The sequence below is a fragment of the Camellia sinensis genome, chromosome 8, assembly GCF_055761805.1.
Source record: "Camellia sinensis isolate YWXY chromosome 8, ASM5576180v1, whole genome shotgun sequence".
Classification (NCBI taxonomy): Eukaryota; Viridiplantae; Streptophyta; class Magnoliopsida; order Ericales; family Theaceae; genus Camellia; species Camellia sinensis.
The window spans coordinates 182,897,691-182,917,924 of record NC_138968.1 but is presented as its reverse complement, the minus strand read 5'-3'; the positions used below and the strand labels follow the sequence as shown (position 1 = coordinate 182,917,924).

At 35.9% G+C, this 20,234-nt stretch overlaps 1 pseudogene; it reads left to right on the top strand.

Annotated features, from left to right (window-relative positions):
• Positions 1 to 1,287: 1,287 nt before the first annotated feature.
• Positions 1,288 to 19,190, top strand: LOC145789029 (G-type lectin S-receptor-like serine/threonine-protein kinase SD1-1; annotated as a pseudogene).
• Positions 19,191 to 20,234: the final 1,044 nt, after the last annotated feature.

The window sequence follows — 20,234 nt, the reverse complement described above, 5'->3', positions numbered from 1 at the left end:
GGACAAGAACCTCCTCTTCCATGATGCTAGTTTCTTCTTAAACTTTTCCACCATAGGTTGCCATGTACTTCTACTCCTTGGATTTGCATCTAATGGTAGACCAAGATAGGTAAGTGGTAATCTCTGACTAAGACAATTGAGTTTTGTGGCGAACTCTATAACCCTAATCTCTTCCACACCAATCCCACATACAGTACTTTTGTGAAAATTAATCTTTAAACCTGACATTACTTCAAAGCACCTCAGTATTCGTTTAATCATAATAATTTCCTCCCATTCAACATCGCAAAAAATGATAGTGTCATCCGCAAATTGTAAATGAGAAATCTTCAATGCATTAGGACCAACTGAAGCTCCTCGTATCAACCCCGTTTCTTTTGCTCTCTCTAGTAAGAGATTTAACCCTTTAGCCGCAATATTGAAGAGGAAAGGTGGGAGTGGATCACCTTTCCTTAACCCCTTTTGAGGAGAAAATTCTTCAATGGGTGACCCATTAACAAGCACTGATATCCTTGATGTAGAAATACATGACTTAATCCACCCCACCCATTTCTCTCCCAAACCAAGATTAACCATCATTGATAATAGAAACTCCCAATTCATTAAATTATAAGCCTTCTCAAAATCCAATTTAAGGATGATTCATGTTTTCTTCGTTTTCCTCCACTAGTCCACCACTTCATTGGAAATTAGAACCCCATCAAGAATACATCTTCCATCAAGAAAAGCAGTCTGAACTTCTCCTATGAGTTGAGGTAACACTTTATTGGCAATTAGTACTCCTTTACCCTTAACCTCGAGGTTTTAAGATGATCAATGTTTGTTTGGTTGGACTAATTGCATACATTTTTTTTGTTGTGAGGTGCCTTATTAGTCCTTTTCCTCATGTTCAAATAATATACAAAACCAATCATATATAAAAAATTACACACATTATAGTAGTGCAAGTCAATAAATTGATTAAATAGACTACTACAACACAATAACCAAGTTCTCAGTTCACACTAGGTTTTTTCTTCCAATAATTCATGTGTACATCCAACATAAATATATGGTGTGTTCAACTGAATTTGCAATTGATCAAAGAAACATAAATGCGAAGTACCAACACAAAATACTCCTTGAATTACCAAATCTGGAAATTAACATATACCCAAAACGAAATACAGTGGCAGAGAGAGAGAGATAGAGAGAGAGAGAGAGAGAGAGAGAGAGATTAGGGCACGATGGCAAGAAGCAAGAGAGGATGTAGAGGGACAACAAAAGTAATGGAAAGCGGGCGTACCGATGGGATTGGCTGGTAGTAGTGATGGGTCGTGCGAATGTGGGGACTGTGGTGATGGAGGGGGTTTCGCTGTATTTAGAGAAACGGTGCCAACGGTGGCGTGGTACGGTAATGATTGCAGAGCGGTGAAAGTGTGTGAGGTAGAGATTGCTAAGAGAGGGAGTCGATTTGTGAGAAATTAGGGCAAATAATAAGATACAAACAGAGAAAGAGAAATCAACTTACCTGGTGAGAATGAAATAGTCCAAGTTCGTGAATCGGCGGTGTCGACTTTGCATTTCAGGCGGTACAATGGTGGAGTGGGGAACAACAAAATCATCCGTGAGGGAGGAGGAATGAGAGGCGGTAGTTGTGCGAGAGAGGGAGAGAGAGACATGAGAAACGTAGGAGGGATTAGCGGCAAAATTTTGAGGGTCCTATATTTTGAGAGGGAATTTCAAATTAAGATAAAATTTGTTTTGTAATTTTTTTTTCGTAGACATGAAAAATGGGAGTGGGGTGCCTGCTGTGCACCCAACACAGCAGGCACTCTTGTGCGGCCATATGGGCTTATTTCGGAATCTGTTTTGATAACTTAAACCGTTCATATTTTAGAGTACATCGAGTAGAATATATTTGTAAAAAATTAAGTTAATCAGACATCGTTAATCCTTTCATCCACTCACATTTGTATTCATTTTAATACTTTAAATCATAATGTCATTTATTTTTGAAGATACAAATGTGAGTGGATGAAAGGGTTAACGATATCCGATTAACTTAATTTTATGCAGGCATGTTCTACTCAATGTACTCTAAAATATGAACGATTCGGATTATCAAAACAAACCTCGAAATAAGCTCATAGGGCCGCACAACAGTGCCTGTTGTGCCGCACAACAGGCATCCCAAACCCATGAAAAATACGTTATGCTTGTTAAATTAATAATTTTTAATTATTATTTATTTTTTATAATTTTTATTTTATTGGAGTTTTATGACTCGGTTTGAAAAAAGAAAAAAATTCAAAATTTAGATACATTTAAAAGTATAAATTTTATTTAAAAAATTAAAAATGCACCAAATATAAAATATATATATATATATATATATTTATTTGTATTTTTAGATTTTCTTTTAATAAATATTTTACTTTTTAAATTATATCTAGATTAACTGAATTTAAAAATTACAATTTTTAATTAAAAAATTAATAAAATTCACTTAAAACAAAAAAACGACATACTATAAACGCTACCGAACACACCGGTAGCCCCGGTAACCCAACACAATAGAAAAACAATCTAGAAAGTGTTTACCACATCAGTACACGAACCTTAGAAGGTTAAAGAGAGAAGAAAAACAATCCAGAGGGGAAGCCGCACTAGACCCAAGGAAGGAGGGTCTAGTCGACACCTAAGGAAGCTGCGACAGTGAGGAAGAGGGACTGCCGAGGGGCTGGGAACGACGAGGAAGGGTTGTCGGGGCTGAGAAAGAAGAAGGGCTTTCGACTAGGTGGAGGGAAGAAGAAAGGTTGTTGGATGGCTGGGTAGGTGATTTAGGGCTGCCAGAAACAGAAGGGTTTGGCTTTGATACCAAGAAAAAAGAATATAATTGAATGGCTTAATCACAATATATGATTAGCCTGGTATATATATACTGAATTGAGGAGGTTACAATTTAGGAAGGTAGAATAATAATAAAATCAAATATAAGAAAATATGCTTGAAATCCTGTAATCACATCAATATATGGGATTCACACAATATATGGGAATCCCATATTCCAACAATAAGCTGATTAAACAACTTCCTCATGAAATTTCCTGAATATCTGCAGTGGTTTATCTAATTATAGATTGAAGCAGTCTATAGAATTTGGGGTAAAGCATTATTTAAATGTGTGCTTTCACGGTTGTACCATTAAATGAGCTGACCATTTGTTCGAATGGAAGACTTGACAGTCCAACACGTAGGCCACTCCAATCGCAAGAAAAGGGACATAATCATACCGACCTTGATATTATTCATTGGAATGCTTCTGTTAGGTCTATGCAAAATGTTGTATGTCCGAAAAAGGAAGAAGAAGAATTTACAGCTGAAAACATAAGGTAATCCAGATGAGTCATTTTGTCGTAAACATACGTGTCTTTCTATTAATTCAAATAGGAAAGGACCCAAAAGAAAGTATTCTCATTTATTAATTAATAACGTGTTCCAATATGCAGTGTATTGCTTTGATGGAATAAATAGCCTCATTTACACCCATTCCATCTCATACTTTGCAGGAAACCAAGCATATAACTCCAAACAAAGTTACACTAACCAAAGCGAGAAGGAAGATCTAGAGTTGTCCTTGTTTGACTTTGCTACAATAGCTAATTCTACAAATAAATTTTCAATGGACAATAAGCTTGGAGAGGGTGGATTCAGACATGTTTTCAAGGTAACAATCTCAATACATTCTTATGTAGTTTCTTTGAACCTACCTAAAACTTAGGGGTATTGTTTGGTGCTATGGTAAAAGCTCAGTCTGCTAAGCATGAAAATGATGGGCTTGAGTCCTAGAGAAGCCACTTTGTGTGAATAATACAAATGCCAAAGGTTAGGTCTGTCTAGTCTTACCCATATATAGTTTTAATAACCAGACTTTTATCTGAAAGAACTATTTTATCTATGAAATTGTCTAAACGAAAATGATTAAAAAGTTTGCATAAAAAGTGATGGTGAATGAAGGTTTTATCTTATCCAAAATATTATGAAGAAGTTGTAAATCTGTAAACCTACTTCACCCCTCCCCATATAAGGCCACACAAAAGTAACCTCTAGTTCCATAATATACAAGAACAGTTTTATTTGGCATTCACCGCTGGAAATGGGGGTTTTAGTGGCGTTTATAGGCCCCAAAAACGCCGTCAAATCCTTTTGTGACATTTAATACCAAAAGTCGAAGATGCGGCCGTCACTATAACTTTATGGCGGTTTAGAAACGTCACTATATGACTATAGGCGGCGTTTTCTAAAAACGCCACTAAAAGTTCTACTAACGGTACTATGACGTCATCATGCTATTTAGCGACGTTTTTAAAAAGCCGTCGTGTCTCTGTTTTCAGAAAAAATCAAATTGTTGGTATAATATTTAGCGACATTTTTAGAAACGCCGTGATAGCCTTTTCTTTTCTTTTTTTTTTTAATTGTGCTAATTTTATGTGATTGAACTAAAAAATACCTGTAATTAAACTGAAAAATAGCACTAATATGAAATAATAACTCCCATTCAAAATGCAACATTAATTCACTTTCCCATTCAATTTAATATCCAATCACCATTAATCACAAAATAACATATCCAAAAATCATGTTTTAGCAAAGACATTAGCAGAGAAAGAAGTGTTGAGCTATAACGATGGATCCAACTATACAAGAGATGGCAAACTACTGCCAATAAAATTATCCTCAACTCAAAAATATATTTCTGCTTATAATATAAATTTCAAGCTTGGATGAGTTAAATTCAAATTGATGAGAGAGTTCATTGTTAGTCTTCACTAGTCTACATGTCTGCATCAGAACATAAACTGTAATTAGATTTACCAAAATAAACATAAATTCAAGAATTTGTACCCAATACTTATGCACAGTAGACGTCCTGTTTAACCCTTTTTTCCATGACAACCACCTTTTGGATTTGTACCAAAATAAACATATATATATATATATATATATATATATTAAATATAAGATCCCTGAACCCGCTGAAATCCAAACTTTAGGGCTGACTCAATGGTACCAAACTCATGGAATATGGAAGCACAATAGGAGAAATCATGGAGTCTGGCCCCAACGTAGAAAGGGTGCAGAGCTCTTCCATTTTCATCATTCCTAACTTCAACAAGTAGTTCTTTGCCCCTACCCTCATGAACAAAAGACCATCTTTAAAGGCCAAAGGGTCCATCCATGGAGTTATATCAATGGTCAATAAAACTAATAATAAAAATAGCATTTGGCTGGAGTTCTAGAAAACTAATAAAAGTAATCCATAAAACTATTCAGAAAGTCCAAAATGGAAATCACATCTGCTCTGCTTCATATTCGAACATAAAACATGTCAAACATAAGCAGTTAAATAGCCCCCCATCCCTTCCTCAAAACACCTATTAATACGGCCATGCCTTTCTTATTATGCAAAAAACAAACTTTCTATGCACACATGCACATATGGCCATGAACAAGAATGTACACAGAGACAGGCAAGTAGTTCTGCATATGTTTATTAAAACTTAAAATACAGGATTTTGTTAACGGCACATGTTATGAAGGTTAGAATGATTGTACATTCTATGCTTGTATAATCAAAATCATAAAAATATATGTGCACTTAGGACACACATTAACAAGGCCCTAAAACATAATATGAACTAATACCTTCTTGAGAATTATGTAAAGAAGTTCTTCCCCTACTTTTAAATCAAATACCTCAGCTTGATGGCTGTTATTCCAAGAAAAAAAGAACTTGAATTCATCTAAACTAGCAATTTACAACATGAAAAGTCAAGCCATGAATAATAAACATGAAAAAGAAAACCATATTATATATCCAGAGGGAAATAGCTATCTACCTTTATGATCGACAAGACAAGTTTTGAACAGATATCAATAGCAAGGAAGGAGAGAGACTGGACTTGTTGAGGTGATTGCAGAGGGCCAAAACTAATCACCTCAGAAGATAGGCAATGTGACACAGAAAGTTCCTGAGTTAAAAAAATAAGAGAGAATAGGGAGGGAGAGAAATTCAGAACTCAGACTATAATACTGTGGACATAACTTCAGAGAAGAAAATTTACAGTGAGATAACGGAAAAACCGATCTGACAAATCATCCCCTTTCAGCAATCCACTTTGCTGCAATTGTAAGACATAATGGGCGCAAGCTGCATCATTTGCACCGGGGAGTTCACATATCCTATACCATTCTGCAAATAGCACTGAAACCTACAAAAAACACATGTTCCAGCAGGAAATGATTATTACAAAATATTTAGTTGACCCTCCAGCTTTAGATCCAATTTCTAACGAGACAATTAAAAATTAGACAATATTACAAATTTTAATAAAATTCTTAAGATGTGTTTGGACCATGATTTTGAAAAAGAAAAAGAAAAATGAGAAAAAATACAAAGAAAAAAAAAATCTCCGTTCCCCTCACTTTTTAAATTTTTTTTTTCTTTTTAAATTTCTACTTAAATTCATAATTTAAACACAATTAAAGATTTGTGTGAATTCCTCCTTCACAACAAACTGAAAACCAACCAAATTCATAATCATAATATGTAATCAATTTCGGTTCCTAAACCAACAAACCCAAATGATTGCTAAATTTGTTAGGAAAAATATGTGATTCCCCACAAGTAAATCAATCAATGGGAATAAAAACTAATGCGAAAAAATTAAATCAGAAGCAACACAAGAATTTTTACGTGGTTCCCTCAATGTGAGGTACGTCCACGGGATCAAAATCCGATTCCACTATCAACCAAATAAGTTTCAAACGATTACAAACAAGACACTAATGGTCTCACAAAATCACGCTTAGGTGAATTCCAAATAATCACAAATAAACAAAGAGGAAAGACCTCACCAAATAGATGAACTAAAATCTTCAGAACCAGAATTGTAGAAGACCCAAAATAATATTCCAAATCAACCGAATATGCCCACAAATAATTCTTCAAAGCATCCAAAGAATTCCCCAAGCACCAGCCAAAAAAAAGGGACCAAACCTTACAGTAGCCACCAATTGAAAATCTATACACCAAGCACTATGCATATACCAAACCCACTGAATTGATATACCAATATGCAGCAGCCGCTCCTCATTTTTTTTTTGGGATGAGCAAAAAATAAACCCTAAAATATTGTGAATCTAGGGTTTATTATCAAACCTTAGTTGTTTCCAAATTGGATTGGGTCTCCACCAATTAAATATAATATATAAAAATATATTATACCTAAATCAAGCCAAATTAAAATTCTTTAACAAACCAATTAGGTCCCACACTCCAATAAGGAGGTATACCCAACAATTCTCCCCCTACCGACTTAGGTGGAGAAATCAACCATACCCGCAAAAGTTCGACACTTCAAATGTTTGTCCCTTGACAAAGTCTTAGTCAACATATCCGAAATATTATCATCTGTGTGAACCTTTTCGAGTTGCAACAATTTCAAATCTAACACATCACGAATCCAATGGTATCTCACATCAATGTGTTTCGATCTCGAATGAAAAGTAGAATTTTTGCTCAAGTGAATAGCACTTTGACTATCACAATAAAGCACATACTTTCCTTGCTTTAAACCCAACTCTTGCAAAAATTTCTTCAACCATAACTCTTCTTTGCAAGCTTCCGTAATGGCAATAAATTCAGCTTCGGTAGTTGAGAGAGCAACACATTTTTGTAATTTAGATTGCCATGCCACAGCTCCCCCTGCAAAAGTCATCAAATACCTCGAAGTAGATTTCCTAGAATCAATATCACCGGCCATGTCAGAATCTGTGAACCCATCAAGCATCGGCTTTCCATCCCCAAAACACAAACACACCTTCGAAGTCCCTCGAAGATACCTTAAAATCTATTTTACCGCTGCCCAATGTTCTTTACCTGGATTAGAGAGAAAACGACTCACTACACCAACGGCGTGAGCAACATTCGGCCTTATACAAACCATGGCGTACATCAAAGAACCAACTGCTGAAGCATAAGGAACTTTCAGCATCTCTTCCTTGTCTTTCTCACTTGTAGGACATTGATTCGAACTAAGCTTGAAGTGACCTGCAAGTGGACAACCAACCGGCTTTGCTTTATTCATGTTGAACCTCTCAAGAACTTTCTCAATGTAGCTTTCTTGAGACAACCAAATCAGTCCCTTTTTGCGATCACGAACAATTTTCATACCAAGTATTTGCTTTGCCAGTCCCAAATCTTTCATAGCAAAAGACTTGCTCAACTCCAATTTCAACCTGTTTATCATGGTAGAATCTTGACCCACAATTAACATGTCATCAACATAAAGCAAAAGAATAATAAATTTTCCATTCAAAAAATTTTTCACAAACACACAATGGTCCGAAGTGGTTTTAGAAAAACCATTATTCATCATGAAAGAGTCAAATTTTTTGTACCATTGTCGCGGGGCTTGCTTGAGGCCATACAAACTTTTCTTCAATTTGCAAACAAATTTCTCTTTCCCTTTCTCCACAAAACCTTCCGGTTGCTCCATGTAAATTTCTTCTTCAAGATCACCATGAAGAAATGCGGTTTTCACATCAAGTTGCTCAACTTCAAGGTTCATACTTGCAGCCATGCCCAGTACAACCCGAATAGAAGACATCTTTACAACCGGTGAGAAAATCTCGTCAAAGTCAATACCTTTCTTTTGCCCAAAGCCTTTCACAACAAGACGTGCCTTGTACCTCAGATTCTTGCCATCATTCTTCAATTTGAAAACCCACTTATTTTTCAAAATTTTCCTCCCCTTAGGCAACTTCACTAAATCATAAGTGTGATTTTTATGCAAGGAATTCAATTCCTCTTCCATTGCCTTTTTCCAATCATCTTTCTTTGCATGCTCAATTGCTTCTTGGTAGCTCTCTGACTCCCCTTGATCAGAAATCAACACAAATTCATTGGGAGGATACTTTCTTGAAGGTTGTCGGTCCCTTGTAGATTTTCTTAACTCAAGTTGTGGTGGCGGTTCTTGAGTTGGATGCTCTTCCTCAATTTCTGGCTCAACTTCATTAGGATTAGCATCATCCTCTACTTCTTCAATAGGTGGCTGCACATCTCCCCCGTTTTCATCATCAACTGAAGATGAAGGAGATAAATCCATGTCAATGAGATCACTAGTTATTGGCTCCGGTTGATCACCTTTGCCAAAGTCTTCAATTGTTTGGTCTCCAAGAAACACAACATCACGACTTCAAATGACTTTCTTGTCGACCGGATCCCACAATCTATACCTAAATTCATCACGCCCATAGCCAAGAAAAATACATTGTCTTGACTTGCTATCAAGCTTGGACCTCTCATCTTTTGGAATGTGAACAAAAGCTCGGCAACCAAACACTCTCAAGTGCTCATAAGATACATCTTTACCGGTTCAAACTCTTTCTGGAACATCACCATTCAAAGGATAGGAAGGAGAAAAATTGATCACGTCAACCGCTGTCTTCAATGCCTCACCCCAAAAGGATTTTGGCAATTTAGCTTGTGAAAGCAAACATCTTGTTCTTTCCACAATGGTGCGGTTCATCCTCTCGGCAACTCCATTTTGTTGAGGAGTCTTCTTAACTGTCTTTTGGTGCTGAATGCCTTGGCTGCGACAATACTCATTAAATGGCCCAATGTATTCACCACCATTGTCTGATCGGATGCACTTCAATTTCTGCCCTGTTTCTCTTTCAACCATGGCCTGAAAATGCTTCAATACTTCTAGAACTTGATCTTTAGTTTTTAGTAGAAAAGCCCAAACTTTCCTTGAATAATTATCAATGAAAGTAACAAAATAAAGTGCACCACTATGTGTTCTAACTTTTAAAGGACCACAAACATCTGAATGAATCAACTCCAAAACATTTTCTTTTCTAGAAGCAACATTTTTATGAAAAGAAACTCTATGTTGTTTACCCGCCAAACAATGAACACAAGTTTTAAGATGTATACCTTTCAAACCGGGTAGAAGCTCTTTCTTGAACAAAACTTGTAGCCCCTTTTCACTCATGTGCCCAAGTCGCCTGTGCCACAATTCAGTAGAAGTATCATCTTCAAGTGCATTGACAACACCTTTACAAATTTTTCCTTGCATCGAATAAAGTGTATGAGTCTTCTTGCACTTAGCCACCACCAAAGAACCTTTTGTGAGCTTCCATATTCCATTACCAAATTTGTTGTTAAAGCCTTCATCATCTAGCTTCCCAGTAGAGATCAAATTGAGGCGAATGTCGGGAACATGCCTTACATCTTTAAGCAACAACTTGCAGCCCAAATTTGTTTCCAAGCAAACATCACCCATGCCGATAATCTTGGACAAACCTTCATCACCCATTCGAACAGAACCATAATCTCCTTCGGTGTAGGTAGTGAAGAAATCAACTCGAGAAGTCACATGAAAAGAAGCACCGGAATCAATCACCCAATTACTCTCTTGGCCCACAAAATTGATACAATTATCTTCACAAACGACCATGAGATCATCGGTAATAACTGCCGTTGTGTCTTCTTGGTTCTTGTCCACACTTTTGTCACGCCTTTTCTCCTTATTCTTGAGCTTTCGGCATTCCCGCTTCATGTGCCCTTTCTCATGGCAATAATGGCACTCAATGTTTTTCTTTGAAAAAGAACCATATTTCGATTTGTCACGGCTTTGATCACGACCATGAGGAGTCTTACTCCTCCCCCTTGTTTTGCTTCGGCCTCTCACAACAAATGCTTCCGAATGAGAGGAACCCGCTGATTTTCTTCTAGTTTCTTCATTCAACAAGGTACTAGTGACTTGGCCCATTGTGACAACTCCATCGGGTGCCAAATTACTGACGGTCACAACCAAAGTCTCCCAACTTTCGGGCAAAGAACTAAGTAGCATCAAAGCCTGCAACTCATCATCAAAAACAATTTTCATAGAAGTAAGTTGGTTAACAATACTCTTTATTTCATTCAGATGTTCCGGAATAGGGCTACCCTCTTTATATTTTAAATTAACCAACTTACAAAACAAAAAAGCTTTATTTGTGGCTGATTTCCTATCATAAAGGCCTTCTAATTTTTTCCATAAATCATGTGCTGAAGTTTCCGTAGCAACATGATGAAGCACACTGTCATCAATCCATTGACGGATAACACCAACGGCTTTTCGATTAAGCATATTCCATTCATCATCTTTCATACCCTCGGGTTTGTCACTATCACCCTCAATAGGCCCATACAAATCTTTACAAAATAATAGGTCCTCCATTTTAGTTTTCCAAGTTACCCAATTACTTCTATTGAAGTTAGACATACGACCCACATTCCCCTCCATTAATTTACACAAATAAATAAACTCAAATAGACCGTAAGCTCTGATACCATTTGTTAGAGAAAATATGTGATTCCCCACAAGTAAATCAATCAATGGGAATAAAAACTAATGCGGAAAAATTAAATCAGAAGCAACACAAGAATTTTTACGTGGTTCCCTCAATGTGAGGTACGTCCACGGGATCGAAATTCGATTCCACTATCAACCAAATAAGTTTCAAACGATTACAAACGAGACACTAATGGTCTCACAAAATCACCCTTAGGTGAATTCCAAATAATCACAAATAAACAAAGAGGAAAGACCTCACCAAATAGATGAACTAAAATCTTCAGAACCAGAATTGTAGAAGACCCAAAATAATATTCCAAATCAACCGAATATGCCCACAAATAATTCTTCAAAGCATCCAAAGAATTCCCCAAGCACCTGCCGAAAAAAAGGGACCAAACCTTACAGTAGCCACCAATTGAAAATCTATACACCAAGCACTATGCATATACCAAACCCACCGAATTGATATACCAATATGTAGCAACCGCTCCTCATTTTTTTTCGGGATAAGCAAAAAACAAACCCTAAAATATTGTGAATCTAGGGTTTATTATCAAACCTTTGGAAAGATATACCAATATGTAGCAACCGCTCCTCATTTTTTTTTGGGGATGAGCAAAAAACAAACCCTAAAATATTGTGAATCTAGGGTTTATTATCAAACCTTAGTTGTTTCCAAATTAGATTGGGTTTCCACCAATTAAATATAATATATAAAAACCAAGTTGGGTCTCCCTCGACTTGAACTAAGACCAACTTCGATGGAGTTACTATAATGGTTGCTATTGCTAAACGTCTAGCCAAAAATCAAGCTTCACATGCGTTCAGTGTCATTATTCAATTTTCAGCCAAATTGTTTGCAACTTTCTAGCTCATGATCAGTCTCATCTGGCACAATGCATGTTTCAAATTCAAAACACATAACTAGAATACAATAAAATAAACTGAACTAAAATATAATATAATATCATCATAAAATCGTCCAATGAACTTTAGCCATGTGAATATAAGTTTTCGGATATACTTCCTTCTGCAAACCAGTTTTCAAAAGTGAATTCTCCACAAGGTTTGTATCAAAATGGTCCCAAGTAAATCAAGAATTGATAATGATCAAATGAATTAGTATGATCTTAGGATAAAATTGAAAATATTAAAAATTTCACTATTTCCAACAATCAGAGCTGAGAAAGTGAATAAGCCAGTGAACAACAATTATGCCTTTGCCATCTCAATACTGATCAAAAGCATGATTTCAAAGGCAAAATAGTCTGAAGGGCGTCTAGTAGAACAAAACAAAGTAAGTCCACGGTGACCATCAATCCCCTTGTTTGATAAAAGGCTGGGTTGTTATTACAAAAGAATATGACTGAATATAAATGTAGCCATCCATTATTTGTGTTGTATTGAAGAAAACTGATAGAATCCGTAATTCCAATAGATGACCAACCCAGGTCTAGCATCCAAAAGAGCGGGGGGAAAACATAAAGATTGAATGTCACCAAACCATGAGAACTAAAGACTCAGCAAAAGCAAACAAAACATAAGCTTTTTGAATTCTGAAGCTGGAGAATATACTAAACACTATCTCATCATCTCACCAGATCTTATTTCGGAAGAAACACTGGACTCAGCAATCAGTGATGCTCATCATCACCATGTCCATCCGGAGGTCCTCCTGGGCCAACCACTTCCAACTACATAACATAAATAAAAAATTTTAAAAATACACTATAATTTTCCCTTTCACATCTCAATTGTCAATGTAAAACTAAATGTACGAAATAAGCTTTAGCCACCATATCAAACAAAATGAATAGTCACAAACCGTAGCCAACGCATCAACGAAATTATGAAGTTTGGAAACGACTTTTGAATCATTGATCAACAATGTTTGAACAAGAGAAATGGCAAACTCAGTCGCAGCCTCTGCACATTATATGCCAACTAGTTAGTTATGTTACTTCAGGGATTACTCGTGTAGAGCAATATTACTTATACGTACTATTCCTTCCTCCATCAAGCAGCTTAGCCATATGAACATTGTACTTGGCAAGGTTTAGTAGTTCACTGCAAATTAGGCCAATAGTAATATCTTTGTCGAACTTTCGATCCTCATCAGAGTAAATCACCTGTAAGAATAATTACAAACAGATTTACTATACTGAAGAACTGAAAAAGGATCAACACTAGATAATCAAAACAAATCTAGACTATTTCATTTCCATGGAGAGCCATTCCCATGTCCAAATGCATTACATAGAGAAATCATAACAAAGCAGCCACTGATGGTAATATCACTTAATTTCAATAATTCATTCACTAGATGAATTACCAATGCAACAACACAGAAAATTTCATTGCAAAAGCCTAAACCTAAGCACAATGGGAGAATAATAAGACGAGAGCTACTTTCTAATATAGATAACGAAATTTTTTATGGGTCACAGATACTAAATACTTATTTCGGCATACCCTGATGAAATCAAATTGGTACAACTTTTTTAGAAAACTTGCTATTTCGAATTTTGCTTCATTGTTAAAGTCAAAAAAAAATATAGAAAGATACAGGAAGGAGAAAGAATAATTACCTCTGAAATTATTTCATTAGCCTTTCTAAGAGAATCAGTAACACCATATGCAACTGTAACTCCAATACTTGACCCTGCTTTTGTTGGTTTTACATGCAATTGAATAAAAACACTGCATGTTAATGAGGCTTTAACAATCATCCCAGTATCAGTGTTGCCAAACTTCTATTGGTACAAACAACAGATATTGTGGAACACTATATTCATCATATATAACAGCAGATTTCAAAGAACAAAGGGTAAACACCAATTACTACATGCAATCCTTTCCAAGTAGGAACTCTTGAAGAAATTTTAATAAAAAGTAAGACCACGAGAAGCTTGTAATACCTGAAGAAAAGGGGCACAAAAACAAGGAGTAGCTGCTGCTAAACAAGAAAATAACAATTGGCACTAATATATGCATAACATACTCTCAAACCTAGCATAACAATAATTTAGAAAATAATGCATTACTAAATAATAACACTACCTCTTCAGAATCAATAAGCCTCCAACAGCCATGATGTAACTCAACGAAAATCATACCAGACCCAAGATCATTTCGAGAAGAAGACGTTATAAACTGCCAGTAACGGTTCCGTCTGCGATCTTGCCCAAGAGGCAAGGACCTGCATACATACATCTCTTCTGCCTTATGACCAGTATAAGCTTTTAACTGCGACCGTGACCTTTCAGCAGCATATCCAGGTTGTAGGAGTGAAAGATTATCCTTGCATATAGAGACCTCTTGTATTTGTGGGTTCCGTTCAGAAGGCATATGAATAGGATAGTTCGGGTCATTCTGTGCATCATGAAGGTGCTCTTTCTGTTCTACAGGATTTGTTGATAGCAAACCATTTTTGTCATCAACAGTAGGCAATAGGCTTTGCCTGCCCTCAACAGAAGAAATTTGAACATTTGGTTCAGTCTTGTCACTGATGTAAGATGGATACTGCATCTTCGTCACATACTCCTCTTTTATTTGGCGTTTATCAAGTTGTACCTCTGCCCACATTTGCTTCTTTAGAGCATTTGCGGCTGCCAAACGTTCCTGAAAAACTCCCACATTTCATATCACAGACATGCAAAAGAAAAAAATAATAATAATTAAAAATACCTTAAGTCAAGAGAAAACACAATATTACCTCTAGAATAATGTGAATTGAGTTTCCTTCATTCGAAACGCCAATTAAAGCAACAACGGCACTAAGGCGTTCCTCAACACTCAGATCAGAATACTCGCCTTCCATAAGTTCTTGAACCCATGGTTCACCAGAGTTACTTTCATCAATAACCGTGTCTTCTTGATCAAGGGTAGCTGCCTCATTGCAGATATGCTTGTTCAATAGTCCTTTTCTTTAATTTTGGCCCAAATCCAACAGATAGAGCAAATTATCGCAATATCTCATGCTAGGTCAATGGATTTAAGTGGCGCTGCTAGCTGCGTACATCAAAGCCCCAAGCATACGCCTGAAAGTAAAACAAAGGAATAAAAAGTATTTCAGAATGAATAAACACAAAATCAAACCACAATTGACAACAAGATAGAAGCAACAACAAAAACCAACCACAGAACAAAGCTTACCCCTTCAACAATCTGTGGATGGCCACCTCCAGGATTGGCAGCAGTATTTTGATTTGCTCCCAGCCGAGTCGAAGAGGGTATCCTTGCTACATCCTCAATATCTTTAATTATGGATCTTAGAAGAGCTACATGAATCTCCCCTAACAACCTTGGATCCTGAAAATAGTAGGGAGCAGCTAAAACAATAAGATGATAGTAAGGATAAAGCAAATAGTCTAAAGGCAAAATTAAACACAAGGATCTCATGAACTTACATAATCATGAAAAGCTTGAACAAATTCATCTAGCATAAATGGCCAAAGCCCCAGAACGTCAGCAAAATTTATTTAAAATCTCCAGACCTAAAAATCAATTCACAGGTAAATAACATTAGAATGATCACAATACCTCTATAAGCATCACCATTAGATCTAGTCCATATGTTGCTTTAAAAAATTGTAGTTCATTACGTTCAACTTGTTGAAAAATGTTCATATGTATGCCTTCCACTTATGTAACAATAAGGACTTTCATTATAACCATATGTTAATTTTTTTTTTTACAATAAAAGAATTATTTTGCAGTAACAAAGAAAAAGTTGGTTATCCTTTCATTCAAGCTTGATGAAGCCACTATTGACAAGATTCTTGGCATTCTGTTACATGGACTCTTTAAAGTACTTGTGTTGGACACTTGACACTTGGATAAAGGTATGTGTTATGTATCCAATACTTCTCATCGGATATTGCTTAGCAAGCATAAAAATCAATTCAATTTTGTTATAAAATTGTATTTAACAATATTATTATATGCATTTTTTGTTGCATGATTGCTATAAAATGAATAAATTGCTAAAATTTATGAAAGAAGTGAATTAACTGTTCAATTTGCCATCATCACCATGAGATGAATTAATACAAATCTTATGATCTTGCAGATTTTAACCCATCTAAACATTCAACCCACATAACAGTTCCAAGAAAGAAAAACAATAAACAAGGCACAACATCCAATTAATATCATGACACTTCTTTTGAAAGAATTAGAAAACCAAATAGCAGTTGTGATGTAGTCCTTCATCAATAGTTGGTTGTTCTCCATAACCACATCGATGACAGCTTGAACACAATTTAAACATAGATGAAATCACTGAGACCAATTACTGAAAGCACAATCTAGATCTCACAGTGCAGAGCAACACATCAGTGAAAAACAATTACTGAAACAGAGATGAAATCACTGAGACTAATTTTTTAAAACACTGATCCAAATCATATTGTATATCATATTGTATAAATCACAAACACAACAACTAACCTCTAATCGAAAAAGTCAAAGAGTACCAAATCCACGGAGCTGTGCTCAAAATAGAACTTTGAAATCGCAATCCCAAGATGAATCACCAACTAGAAGAAGAATTGAAGAAGAATCACTGAGTAAGAGAGTGAAGAAGAATCGAGAGCCCTAAGGGCTTAAGACCTATATAGAGCCCTAAACAAAAGTATTCACTAAGGAAAACATTAATCCAAAACAGAGATAAATCACAAATAGAACAACTAACCTCTGATCGAAGAAGACGAGTAGTTCCAAATCCACGGAGATAAATCATGGAGCTGTGCTCAAAATCGAACTTCGAAATCGAAGGAGAATTACCGAACTAAAGAAGAATTGAGGAAGAATCACTGAGTAAGAGACTGAAGAACAATCGATCCTCTGAGAGAAAAGAGAGCAAGAGCAAGAGAGAGAGTGAGCAAGAGAGTGAGTGAGTGACGGCTGTGCTCAAAATAGGGTTTTCAAAATAAAGGTTTGGGGAGATAGAAGAGGGTGCGAAGAGGGACAAGATTTGGAAGCGGTTTTCAAGTGTCTCGATACACAAAACGGTACCGTTTTAATTAATAACAAATGCAACGTTTAAGAAATGTCGTTAATTATTAGAAAAAGTGACGTTTACTAAAGCGCTGTTAATTAAACGTCGTTAAATCCCTAATTTTCTGTAATTTTACACAAAATATTTTCCTTTTAGATTTTACAAAACACATTTGTGTGAAATATCTTTTCATATATGAAACTTAGCACGTATGTGGAGTGAACTTCTCGTATGCATGAATTTGTGTGTTGTTATATATGATCACTCTTATTGGAACAATGTCAGCCATTGGAATATAAGAAAGTAAAAGATACAACAATGAGGAAGGAAAAGAAAAGAAGTGACTTCTTTTAAGTTTTAAGTATACTCTAGCCATCGAAATGGTAATCTTCAGGGTAAACAGGAAGACGAATAAGAAATAGCTATTAAACGACTCTCAAAACATTCCAAACAAGGAGTCGATTAGCACAAAACTGAAGTCAGCTGTATTGCTAAACTTCAACACCGAAATCTCGTGAAGCTTTTATGATGTTGCATTCAAGAAGAAGAAAAGATGTTAATCTACGAATTCATGCCTAACAAAAGCCTGGACTTCTTTTTCTTTGGTTTGGCTCTCTCGAAACTGTAGTAAATATAGTGCAACTAGTCTACTATTGGACCAAGGTCAAGTGGCCAAACATGTATGTAGGGAAATAAACAAATTGTGGCACCTAGCAATAATTTTGTTTAAATTCTTTTGGTTCCATTTAACGGTTGAATTATTGAAGATGGGACTGAAAATTATATGGTTCTATTGCTATATATGCGGTTGCATGATTTTCTATTATTTTTTTTTTCTTGTTAAATTGAATTAGGAGTATGAACTCACCTGGATGAAAATTTGGGTAGATGAAAGTAGGAAAACCTTACTGGACTAGCCAAAGCACTTCCACAATATTATTGGAATTGCCCATGGGCTTCTCTATCTCCATTAAAATTCCAGACTGAAAATCATTCATAGAGACCTCAAAGCTAACAATATTTTGCTAGATATTGAAATGAATAAAAAAATATCAGATTTTGGAATGGCTAGAATTTTTGGAGGGAATGAGATAGAAGGAAATACAGAGAAAGTGGTTGGAACATAGTAAGAATCTCATCACATGCTCTATACAATCATTTACTTGTTGTTGATTGATACTCGGTTTCCTTATTGAATGCTTTGCTATAGTGGCTACATGTCTCCAGAATACATGATGAATGGGCTTTTCTTGGTAAAATCAGATGTTTTTAGTTTTGGTAATTTGGTGTTGGAGATTGTGAGTGGGAAGAGAAACAGAGGTTTCTTTCATCCTTATCACCACCTCCACCTCCTTGGACATGTGAGTATATAGTCTAGAAAATATCCTCTTATATGTGTTCAACTGTTGGAAAATATTAGTTTTTTGCAACTTTAATTTAAAATTAAAATGGGACTCAACCACCGGTTGAGGTAGGTCTGATTCGTTTTGTATTCTCTCAAGTGAGAAAATTACAATAAAATTGATGGGCCGAAATCATTGAGTTGTGAATGAGACCTGTTTCATAAAGTGGGTATCAATAGAAGTTGGGCTTGGGCCTAGGCTTGGGCTTGGACTTGGACTTAGTTTTAGTCTTGGTCTGGACTGGCCTAGGCTTGTGTATGTGCATGTGTTGGACTTAGTGTTGGGCATGGGCTATGTGCTATATTAGACTGGACTTGTCTTGTGCATATGTTTTAGATTGGGTGTGGATCGGGTTGTGATCCAATACCCGTATCCGTTTTGCAACCCATCTAGTCAGATTATTTAAATAGCATTATATATATATATATATATATATGTATTTTTATTTATTTATTCAACCTTTGTAACTCTCATCTTTTGATGATAGAGTTGATGATCATTATGCACATGGAAGTTTTGCACCTTTGTAACTTTAGCCGTAAAGGCTAGAGTTGATAGCCATTGATGCTAGGTTTTATGGTAGCCTTCATAGCTAAGACATCTTCCCTATAAGTATAAAAAAGGCCTTTCCCCTCCAACTGAGAAGAAGAGTTTTAGAGAGATTTTTGATGAAAAATGGAGATGTTGTTTTGAGATAAAAACAAAAAAGTTGGAGATGATTTTTTACACCAAAGAAAAATTTCCTATCTTCCTTTGCTAGTCCCTTCTTTGGTTCTTGTTAGAGAGAGTGCAACCATTATCAAGTTCGCCGAAGCTATTCAGAAGGTATTTCTGCATTAGCTGGTTTTGACCGTCATATCCTAGGAAACAGACGCCGGCGTATCTTCAACATCCATCGGGAAGCGGTGAATCTATTTTAAGGAAACTGTAGTATCACACAAGCTTCGGTTTGCTACCTTTTGCTAGTTTTATTTTATTATGGATTTTTGTAAATTCCACCATGTTCTTGTTTATGAAATTCCAATTGTTTGTTCAATATGAATCTATTTGTTTTATGTTATCACACAATTTTTACAACATCAACTTCAAATTAGTAGTGATAATACCATTTTGAATCTGTTCAGGTGTGAAGACTATATAAAGAAGACAGGTCAATGGAACTGATCGATGAGGCTAAAAGGGACAAGTGCTGTCTATCTGAAGCGTTGAGATCAATCCATGTGGGTCTATTATGTGTGCAACAACATCCGAAAGACAGGCTTACTATGTCATCGATGGTTCTGATGTTGGTAAATGAGGATGCATTGCCCTTCCCCAAATAGCCTGGCTTTTTTACTGAAAGGAATCTAACTGAAGCAATTAGTTCATCCAGCAAGACTGCACCTAGTTCAGTCAATGATTACACTATTACAATAATAGATTCTCGATAATTTATTT